This window comes from Protopterus annectens, chromosome 5.part0, assembly GCF_019279795.1.
Source record: "Protopterus annectens isolate FY-2018-M chromosome 5.part0, PAN1.0, whole genome shotgun sequence".
Lineage (NCBI taxonomy): Eukaryota > Metazoa > Chordata > Ceratodontiformes > Protopteridae > Protopterus > Protopterus annectens.
Window position 1 is genome coordinate 597708887 of NC_056735.1, and position 12263 is coordinate 597721149.

Below are 12263 nucleotides of genomic sequence, written 5' to 3' on the forward strand. Positions count from 1 at the left end.
GAGGAAGCTAATTTGGAGTCATAGTTTGCTTTGGATGACTTCAAAATAAGTCTTATTTGCTCGTTTAAGCTGAGGAGGGAGTGTTTCCAGTTTAGGACTCACTTCTTCTTACTCTTAAGACAGCAATTTCTTCCTGTTATTGTAAATCCTGTTAATGTCAGTTGTCCACCAGGCAGATTTGCTCTTCCTTGAGGAGCTTGTTTTGTTCCTATCAGGTACAGCCAAGTCATTGCAGTTATACAGGTTTTTGTATAAAGCATTGGTGTAGAACTCAGCATAGTTGCCAGTTCCATCTGCGGAGAGAGGTGCAGTGAAGGTATTTATACCATCCTGTAACAGGTTATAATCTGCTTTGGAAAAGTTTTTTTTTTATTTAGTTGCTGTGAAGGGGGATCAGGTGTGACAGTTACTTAGAATGAGACTGATTTGTGGTCAGATCTCACCAGGGAAGACCTCACAGTGGGGGTGCTACAGTGGTTCCCTATATTGGTAAACACCAGATCCAGGATGTTGACACCCCTTGTGGGGGTGTCAACCAGCTGGTGCAGGGCACTGGAGTTAAGAAAGTCAAGGAACCTTTTGGCAAGTCAGTTTGAGCCAAGTAATTTACCCACTCAATGGATGGGTAGTTAAAGTCACCCAAAACCATGGTGTTTGAATGTATCTTAGACTCAAGTAGATCCTTCCTGGAGGAGGTCCTGTAGCTGTCAATGACTTGAATAGGTCTCCTACCAACAGTTAATTGCACATGAAGTATCTCCAGGTAATCATACTGTTTAACCAATCTGGTGGTGTATTTATATTTAATGAATATTGATACACTGCCTCCTTTAGTTTTTCACACCTTCAGTTTGTGGTCTGAATGTGTGGAAGGAGGTGTAACCCAGTATGGCTGGGGTGCTCTCCACAACCTTTAACCAGGTCTCTGTGACTGCACAAATGTTTGCATCTTACAAAGTGAGTACTGCTTCCAGTGAGTGCAGTTTTGTGTTAAGACTCCTATCAATTAGCAGCTATAACACTGAGGTTGTTTTTAGATGGAGTTTTTATGTCAGGAATTTTGTCCTTGAGACACTGCCTAAAAAAGGCACCATGGGGGTGGCAGGAGCCTTAGCCAGTAGCCAAAATTTCAGGGGTGACAGATGAAGACCATCTTTGGCAAAGAAGAATAGAGATCTATCAGTCATGTCATCCCAGGCTGACAGATACTAGCTCCCCTTAGAATGACACCAGAAACTAATACAATTATTAAAGTCAGTCATTTTCTATTTGTATTGAGACATCATCCTAGGTGAAGGTAAAATGCTGCTTAATCATGTCTCTCTTTATATAGTCCAGAGAGGTACATTTCAAGTCATTCACAACAATATGGACTATGATGGAGTCATAACAGTCATGTCGTTGAGAGACTTGAGTGCATGTGTGATATGGCAGATCCTGGCACCTGACAGACAGCTGACCATGACTTTCTCCTTATCCAGCCTGGTGAGAGGGACATTTCTGTGTGTATTACGATGGAATCACCTATGACTAATATGTTTATTTTTTTGTTTTGCCTTAAGGGCTTGACAGGTGAGACACTGGTGCATGACCTATTATGTGCATTTTGTTCTGCAGAGGAACTGTTATGTATAGCATGTTTGTGCTTGGGAGGTCTCTGGTGTTTAGATATGTTTCTGACGAGGACCACCGCATATGTAGGTATGTGTGATATGAGTATGGTTGCAGTAGAAGGTGAGGTGTGCATGCTGACAACCCACTGATTTGTTATATGTACTGACTGGTGTGTGAGAGAGTAGGGATTCAGGGTTCTTAATATAGTTGCATCTCTCACATGTTGAGTTTGTGTGGACTAGGAGTAGAGGGTTTTCGGTGAACATGAGGCAGTTACTACATTGCTTCAGGATGTTCATGTTGACCAAGCTGGCTAGAAAAAATGTGGGAAATTGTCTGTCCATAGTGTTAGGTAAATTTATATGGTCAGGAAAAGAGGTCACACTTAGGAATGACTAGTGTGTGAGGTGTGTTGGTACCTCTGAAACTAGGATTAGTGTTCCACCTGACAGTAGAGCAGGGTCACAAAAAACCTCTGGAGGGCCACAAACAAAGTGTTAAGAGAAAATTTAACAAGCAAAATGTTTGTATCTATAACCACCAACAGTAACCACCACTGTGTGTCAGTGCACGATGGTTCACTACACGCAAACAAGCACAAATGTGGGGCTTAAATAAAACAGGAAATAACCCTTTTAACTCAAACTAGCCAATAAGGACAAACTCTCTGAGCTCTAGTCCAATCAATCTCAATTAGATGGGACCCAGACAGCACTCTCTTCCCACAAGTGTGCAGAAGGGCCTTCACCAACAAAGATGGCTTGTATTTGATGCTCAGAAGTTACAAAACAGACTCCAAAACAGCAGACCTGGAACTGGGCTATGCTACAGCTAAACTAGTACAATATACAGTAAAATGTGGCAAAAAACAGTTCAGACAATTCAAACAGAGATTGGAATATGAATGCAAATTAAAAGTGCAATATAAGAGCAAAAACAGGCACTTATATTTATTTGGAAGCAATTGATGCCTCATATCCTTCAGTATATCAATGAAGAGCTGGTTTTAGTGCTCAAGTGATACCAAACAGTCTAGATTCAGCAAGTCTGAAACTGGCTTATGCTATGTAATGCAAAATACTAGAAATTCAAAGTGCATAAAATCACAATCACAACAGCAAAAACAGTTTAAATAAATCAGCAATTCATCAGCAATTTCCAACTTAGAACACCCCCCATATTCTGATTTTCAAAAACACTCTGTACACAAGTATTTTGCTGACAATGGCACCTGCACCTCTAAATAACTCAACAGAGGACTTCACAACCAGGGATTGTACCAGCCTCGGCTACACATATTATGCAAATAGTAGCCTTTTTTGATTAGACTAGGATAGAGAAATATTGTTGACTAAATTAGATACAGCCTTTATTATATCAGCCTAATACCAACCTTTACTTAAAGTTTGACTACTAAATAAAGAAGATCGGGTTACCTCCAGCTGCATCACAATTCTGTATATAGAAAATTCTTCCATTACCACTTTTGTATTGTTTATTCATTTCTTTACAACTCTTGTGCCCTTTCTGCTTGGATCTGTTTTAGTTAATACAGTAATGGGGGATTCAATAAAGCCTACACAGTCATTTTTCACAGTGTGCACATTGCAGCATGATGCATAGCCACAAATATTTTAGCTGCATGGAGGTGCACATAGACCACCAATGATCAAGCAGTAGGGGGGTTCAATAGATGCTAATGCAGCATCAGGAGGTAAATTGCACCTTAAGTAACCAAATTAACATGGTGGAATTATTCAACAAGCTATGAAGCATCCATGTAGGCTCCAGTGTGTTTTTTTTCCTGAATGCTTCAATACCATTGGAGTAGAGACACGAATATTTTAACTAGACACAATGATAGGGGCTGCTGCAGCTTTGCTCTATATCTATGTGCTAGAGACTGAAACCAGTGCTGCTGAAGCTGGTGACAATAGGCCTAGGCAAAGAAGGAGATGAGTATTCAGGCTCAGGGTAACTTATCAGATGCTACATGACATGGAGATTGTAGAGCAGTAGAGGGAGGAAAGAGATACATTACAAAAACTCTGTGAGCTCTGCTGCCTCAACTCAGAGCCAGAGGCAATGGAGGGAAACCCATCTTTGTGGAAAATAAGATATGTGTAGCCCTTAGAATCTTGGCTAAAGGTACTTTTCAAAGACCAACTGGGGACATGATGGATGTGTCACAGTCATCAGCATCCAGGATCCTCCACCAGTTCCTAGATGCTATGCTCATACATGCCTGGGAGCACATATGCTTTCCTCATAGTTCTGAGGAGAGGGCCATCAATTTGTGACAGCTCTACCATGTAGCACACTACCCTGAAGTATTCAGTGCCATAGATTGCACTCATGAACACATTAAGGCACCACCTGGTGAGCAGGGAAGAATTTACATTAATTGCAAGGGATACCACTCCATCAACTACCAAGTCATGTGTAATGCCCAGAGAGTTATCGTGAATGCATGTGCTGGCAACCCTGGCAGTTATCATGACTCCCATATCTGGCACATATCACAGTTGTACCACATATTTGCTAGGGGGGGGACATCCCACAGGGCCATTTACTGGGGGATGCTGGCTATGCACTGGAGCCATGGCTGATGATACCCACCAGAAATGCATACACAGACAGAATGACATAATTAGGCACATGTTCAAACCAGAAACATCATAGAGCATATTTCAGGTCTGCTAAAGTCATGGTTTCAGTATCTAGCTACATCTGGTAGAGCCCTGCAGTATAATCCATGCACATGTGCACAAGTCTTCACAGTTTGTGCTGTGCTATTCAATGTGATCCTGTGGAAACAGCTGCAGCAGGATCAGCAAGGAGAAGGGATGCACATCCCCCCACCATCTCCTAGGTCACCACAGCCACAGTCAGAGGAGGACTTGGAGGGGGAATAACCAGTTGTGCCTGGAAGCAGACGTAGGTGTGTTCAGTATGACTTTGTTTTGGCTAAGAGACAATGCATAGCATATCTGCTGACCAATAAAGTGCCTAATACTTTTTCCTACTTCCTACTTACATATAGTAAACTTGATGGCAGGCAACTCACATAACCTTTACTTCCCCATGTATTGGCTGTGTACTGCTTGCATCAGAGTCAGCCCTGAACTAAAACTGTGTCAACTGCTGCATTGGCAAGGTAAGTCCTGAACCTGGACTGTATTCTTAAATAATATTACGACATATCCTTTTATTTTGCAACTTGGTGTAGTAATCAAGTAAATAGTGGTAGATTTGTACACAAAGTACTTCAACTTGTGACAGCAGAGACTTATTTGATTTATAGATGTCCAGTAGTAAGTAATAGGCCTCAGGAATCAAAGATTCACACACTCATACCTCTCAAGAATACTGATGATCACTGCATGGCCTCAGTTTAGCACTATACCTTTGTACTGGTAAATCATTAATGAGAGACGTTAGAAAGTAAAAATACACGTTGCAGTTTCTGACTTTATAATGCTTCCCAAGATCAAACAACAGGCAGGATGCAGAACAAGAACAGTAACAAGAGCATCATATCCTTGTTCGTGCCATAGAAGTTGACACCTTTTCTCCCCCACAAAAGAACAAGCTATGCCTGTTTGTGACATAACAGTAACTGAGCTTTGTTCCCCTTAAAAGACCAGTGTACCCTTCTTCATGCCATAACAGTAGTTATGCTCCCACCAAAAGAATAATATATGCCTGTTTCTGCCATCCAACATGTCCTTCAGTTGCTGGCATCTGCATGTCATTTAACTCCCAGTTAATATCCTCACACATTTTAAGGCCAATGATATGGAATGGCTTACATTCTGCATGTCTCACACTACTGGCCACATAACTGAAGCACCAAGAAACACAGATGTAAGAGAGAGCTGTATATTTGCAAGCATAATCATAAGAGGTTGTTTGATCACTAAGTGCACTATGTCCAAATATAATAAAGAGAATTAAATGTGCAAACCACAGCTGATGGTTTGATAACAGTGTACATTCTGATGCAGTTGGTCATGTGAAGAATGACTTCAGTTCTTTTCTGCAAAGCTGTTACTATGGCAAAGAAGAATGTCAACCATCTTGCTTTCTGAAGATGCATTGGTGTGAGAGTTCAAATCCCGAGCTATGTAAAAATATGTTGTCTACTATCAAGTTCTGCTGTGTATGTCATACACTGGTTTTCCTCATTTCATGTATTTCTCTTTTTTTTAATTCCATATTCCTATTACTTTTACCACACAACAAATGCATTATAGGTTTGGCTGTGCTTATTTGGTTTGCACAAAGCACCACATTGCAGAAACAGGGCAAACTACAACACTGGGGTCTCACTACTTCTTCCACACACATATCAACCACACAACAAAGTGTAATATATAATATCATGTGCTCCAGCATGGACAGGGTAGTTGGTGGTGCACACAACCTCACTCTGCTAAACTCAAACATCCAACTATGCTCAGTAAGGTTACTTGTGTTACTACATAGCTAGGATTCTAAACAGCCTAGTGCTATTACACTTATTATGCTACTAGCCTCATATAATACTATGAAGCTATGTGCCTAAGCAGGCCTCCCCAGCTGTTATGTATCACATGGTCTGCTGATGTTATCTACTATAAGTGCACCTGCACTTCTGTATAAATCAGACTTGTGTTATGGAACATGCATTAAGTACTGTGTTTTGCAGTTTGTGCACATAGATAGGTAGGGGTTCAGTTCTCACTGCAGTTGAATGTATATATATATGTGTGTGTGTGTGTGTGTGTGTGTGTGTGTGTGTGTGTGTGTGTGTGTGTGTGTGTGTGTGTGTGTGTGTGTGTGTGTGTGTGTGTGTGTGTGTCTAGTCAGCAGAATAGACATGGTATCCTAGAGTTACTTCTCCAAGGGCATGGATTGCCAGTATTTTGATACTTGCATAAGCCTACACATCCATTTCATGCATCCCCCCCAAATTATTGTCTCCTACGTGGCCTGCTGATGTCATCTGCAATAAGTTCACCAGCACTTCTGAAAAAGTCAGACTTGTGCTGTAGCACTTGCATTAACTGCTGTGTTCTGTAGTCTGTTGACTTGAATAGGTACGGGTTGTATTCTCACTGCAGTCAGCTGTGTGTGTGTGTCTAGTCAGCAGAGTAGACATGGTATCATACAGTTACTTCTCCAAGGGCATGGGTTGCAAGTATTTTGATACTTGCATAAGCCTACACATCCATTTCATGCATCCCTCACAACCTATTGTCTCCCACATGACTTGCTGATGTCATCTACTGTAAGTTCACCTGCACTTCTGAAAAAGTCAGACTTGTGCCAAAGCACTTGCATTAACTACTGTGTTCTATAGTCTGTTTACTTAAATAAGTAGGGGTTCTATTCTCACTGTAGTCAGCTTTGTGTGTTTCTAGTCAGCAGAATAGATGTGGTATCCTACAGCTATATCTCCAATGGCCATTTTTTTGATAGTTGCTCATGCCTATTGTAGCAAAAGGAGCTACTGCTAGCAAAGCTATCTGGAATTTTGTAAATAACTATGTGTTATTTGTGAATATTAATATGATTTATATAGAAGTGTGACACAGGGAGATATGGCCAGCACAACTGTCTGCAATTTTTAAATGGTTATGTGTCATTTGTGAATATCAATATGATTCATATGCTTGCGTTACAAATGTATTAGAACTGTATGTCATATAATATGGTTTGTACAGATGTGTGCTGAAGAGATATGTTGTAGAGTACTCAGCTTAGAGATGTGTCCACATTGTACCCGACTGAAAGAGAACAGAAATGTATATAAATTGTTGTAACTGCATAAATGTATATATTTTAACAGTAAGAACTGGCACATAGAAGGTTAACTTGCAAAAACTTCAGAAAAAAATAGTTGAAATTAAATTGTTTTATAACTAAATAATAAAACAGATGGTTTCAGTGCAGCAAGGAGGCAGGTTGCCTAAATGTAGGGAGTCTTCTGCATCATCTTGTAAGTGTTTTATTGTTTCATGTCTTCCAGCAGCTGTAAAGATCTGAGGGATATGTGTTTTTCACAAGGAGGTGCTAAATGCCAGCAGTTTCTAGCAAAGGGGGGTTTCACCTGGGATAGACAGATGAGAAGAAGTGATGTCATGTTGCAAGTATCCCAGCAGCAATATTTGATGTATTAATTTAAGAACTCTCTGAGAGAGGTAGTGCATTTTGTATTTTGTCTTTGACCTGGCAACATCAGCTGGAAAACCCACTCACCACATCTGTTTTGCTTTGCACTGTAAGCAAGTCTAGGGTACAGTAATTTCTTTAAATATAGTCAGAAATAGAGCTGAGCTTAATTTAGATGTTTTCTTTATTTATTTGAGACTGTCCTGCAATGTAGTTTTAAATATTTCCTGTGATTTTGAACTCTGAAGATACTGTGATGATTTACTGAGTATTTTCTTGTTCTTTTATTATTTATTATTAAATATATTTGAACCTATCTTTGTGGCTGATATTTGTGAGACACATTTAAACTCCTAGAGTACTTGTATATCTATTTGCTGACACTGTGCAGGCCACTCCTAATAGCCTTGGTCATGGTCAAACTATCATTTGGATTAATAGTAACATTACACATTAAGACTGGACACCCTTTGTTAAGGGCCTTAAAGTAGCTGATACAGAGTTAGCTGGTGGCAGTAATAACTACCTTATAGTCTGGTCAAAAGTGGGCATAGCTAATAAACCTGTGCCAGCCTTTCCCATGTGTGTGTGTGTGTGTGTGTGTGTGTGTGTGTGTGTGTGTGTGTGTGTGTGTGTGTGTGTAAATCAAATCTCACAGAGTTTGTGTGTCAGCTACTTAGGCAGGGGCACAAAGCACTGGTTGGACAGAGATGGTGCTGGAGGTCTTGGCTTGGCTACACAGCTGAGATCTCAACTCTATAGCTGTGCCAGCGGTGAGTCTTATTGGGGATCTGTAGAAAGAGGGAGAAACCAGCCCCTGACTGACTGTAGTTGTTGGGAAATTGCACTTTACTGTGTGTCTGTACTTGTCATCCTCCCAGTATGTACATCCCCCACTGTTGCCAGTGGTGAGGATTGAAGCTTCTTGATTACTGGGCCAGTGCTGGAGTATAAAACCTATACATCCCTTTCATACAGGCCTCCCAAACTCTTGTTTCCCACATGGCCTGCTGAAATCATCTACTGTAAGTTCAGCTGCACTCCTGTATCAGTCATACTTTTCCCTTGACCCTTGCATTAAGTGCTGTAGTTTATGCACTTAGATAGACAGTGATTCTATTCTTGCTGCAGTCAAGTGTATGTGTGTCTAGTCAGCAGAATAGAGGTGGTATCCTGCAGTTACTTCACCAATTATATGGATTGTAGTTGTTTGGATATGTGCTCATGAATATACATCCATTTCATACAGGCCTCCCAACCTCTTGTCTCCCAAATGGCCTGTTGATGTCATCTAGTATAAGTTCACCTGCACTCCTGTATTAATCAGACTTGTGCTGTGGTGCTTGCATTACATATTGTGTTCTGTAGTCTGTGTGCTCAGATAGGTAGTAGTCCTATTCTCACTGTAGTCAAGTGTGTGTGCATGAGTTGTTGCTTGACATTACAGAGAGCATTTTACACCAGCGTGTCCATATTCATTAAGGATATCCATGCCTGCAGGATAGTTGCTCAGCATAATGCATCCGAGATTATCCAAGTGCAACTAACTCAGGGCAAGATCGCAATCCAAATTGTAGCTTGCTACAGATCCCCCACCATGCCCCAGAAATCCCAGTCCTCATTTCTTGAAACACTGGTACATACTAGGGTACAACCTAATAATGGGAGATTTCAACTACCCCACCATTAACTGGCAAAACTACTTATGTACCAACTCTTGTGCTTAACATTTTCTGGAATTCATAAATTCCAATGCCTTGGATCAACTTATCCATACCCCCACCAGGGGCAGCAATATCCTAGACCTGGTCAATACCAACATGGAGCAACTGGTGTTCCACACAAGAGGTCAGTTCCTCGGTCAGATCCGACTACAAGCTAATCACCCTAGACATCCACATCCCACCCCACCCCACCCCCATTAGGGAAACAACCATAAACATTTCTCCAAAGCCAACTTCACGCTTCTTAAGACAGAAGTGGCAAACTTCACGACACCCATGCAGATGGACAATAGAGGTACGACTGCTGAATCCTTTGCAAATGTACTTTATAAGCACTTACATGAGTGCATGGATTGTGCAATCCCTAACAGCACCAAGATGCTATCCTCCAAAAAAGGATGCCAATCTGGTGGTCCCCTGCCATAAACAAACTCTACAACAGAAGAAAGAAACTGTTGCAAAAAAGAGTAAAATCCCATGATTGGAGGAACTCAGTGGTGAGCCACAGTAAGAAGCTGAAATAAACCTGCATAAAATCCTCCAAAGCTAGTTATGAAAACCAAATTGCCACTGATTCTAAAGACAACCACAAAGCATTCTATAGCTATGTTAAGAAGCTCAATGGCAACACTCAGATCTGCTCTGAGTTACAGCACAATGGCACTAAATATACAGAACCAACTGATATTGCCAACATCCTGGCAGATAGGTTCAGTGCTAACATTCCCCCTGTCTCACCCACTAAAGGGTCCATCTCTATACCAGAAGAATGCAAAGTTCCTGTAATCATGGCTGCACAGGTAAAAAACACACTCTCCAAAGCCAAGAACACAGCATCCATGGGGCCTGACAACATCCCAGGCTGCATTCTACACAAACTGCAGAACAAACTGGCACCCCACCTAAGTACCATGTTCAATCATAGCCTCACCTCAGGCTTTGTGCTCACTGAATGGCACACAGCAATGGTTATACCACTCCACAAAGGGGGAGTCACCATGGACCCTGGGAACTACCACCACATCAGCCTGACGAGCTTGGTCTGCAAGGCTATGGAATGTATCATCATGGAACTTATAAACATTGACATTGGTAATCTCCAAACTCTGGACCCTACCCAGTTTGGGTTTGTAAAAGGCAGATCATGTCTCCTAAACCTGATAGATTGTCTTTGAAGCGGTCACCAAAGTTGTAGATGAGGGTATGGGGGTTCACACAGTTTACCTAGATCTTGCCATGACTTTCGACACCATCCCCACTCTGTAATTATAGATAAACTCACTAAACTAGGTATAAATCCCTATGTCACAAGATGGGTTGCCAACTGGCTCACTGATAGAACCCACACTGAGAAAGTAACAGACTCTAAATCCAACTTCAGACCAGTGACAAGTGGAGTACCACAGGGTTCAGTCCTGGGTCCTCTCCTGTTTGGTATCTACTTCTCTGAAGTACAGGCTAACACAGAATGTCTTTGGCCAACAAAGTTTGCAGATGACTGCAAACTAGGAGCCATAATCAAAACTCCTAATGATGTGGACATCCTACAAAAGGGCCTCACTGAGACAGATGCCTGGTGTCAAAGCCATGGCCTCAAGCTCTATGCCAAAAAGTGCATTGTCATCCCTTTTGGTAAAAACTCTGTGCCCATGCACTACCACATAGGCGATAGACTACTTAACACTGAAAGTGTGATAAGAGACCTTGAGGCACAGGTGGACAGTAGTCTCTCCTTTGATAATCACATTGCCACAGTTGTCAGGAAATCCTTCTATGTGTCACACCTCATCACAAAAGGTTTCTCATCCAGGAAAAAAGAGGTTATTGTTCCCCTCTACTCATCACTCATTAGACCCATTATAGAGTACAACACCCCTTTTGGTATGTACCTCACAAGAAATCTACAACTGGAAAGGCCGCAGAAATACTGCACAAAGAGAATTACTGGCCTCGAAACAGATGCCCTAAGCAGACCTTCTCAAAAAACTCCAGCTTTACTCTGTCGCATATCACCTACTCAGAGTCTATCTCTGCCTAACATACAAAGCTATGTCAAACCCAGAGCTGTTGGACATGCTCCACTTAAAGAAATCCCAATCCCTCTAAGCTACACGCTCTAGGGACACAAACCTTGTCACCACAATAAATAGAACATGCTGGAGTGATAGATTCCTGTCCCAGAGACTTCCCATACTCTGGAACAAACTACCTATCTATATCAAACAAAGCTCCTCATTAGCACTCTTCAAGAAAAATCTTAGTTCGCCCTGGGGATCACTTCTGTGGTTCTGCTTGACAGGGGTACAGAAAAATAATTTTCTTGGGTGGCAAAAGCCAGGGTACCATTTGGCTAGGCTAATATAGGCCCTAGGGCCAATAGCCTAGTACCTACCTATAAACCCATGAACCTATGTGGGAAACTTAGTCTGGCCTCAACAGACTCTGCTGATGTTATCAGCTATATGTTAGTTATGGATATGCAGTAATCCCAGGGCATGGTAGACAGTGTGCTGGAGGCCAGGCAAATGTGACCTCATCCAGACAGGTTACAGTGACATGGATTTTATTGTATCCCCAACCTTCGTATCATGTTTTGTAGAATCTGTATTATGTTGATGAGGAAGGCCTGTGGGCTCTCCAGAGACACTTTCTAGATCTAAGCTGTCACACCCAGTGGAATTAAGGAAGCCTGCAAAGCTGTTGTGAATTCCTCCTTCCAAAGAGCAATCACCCACATCTGTAATCCATTATTAATCTACACCATATAAA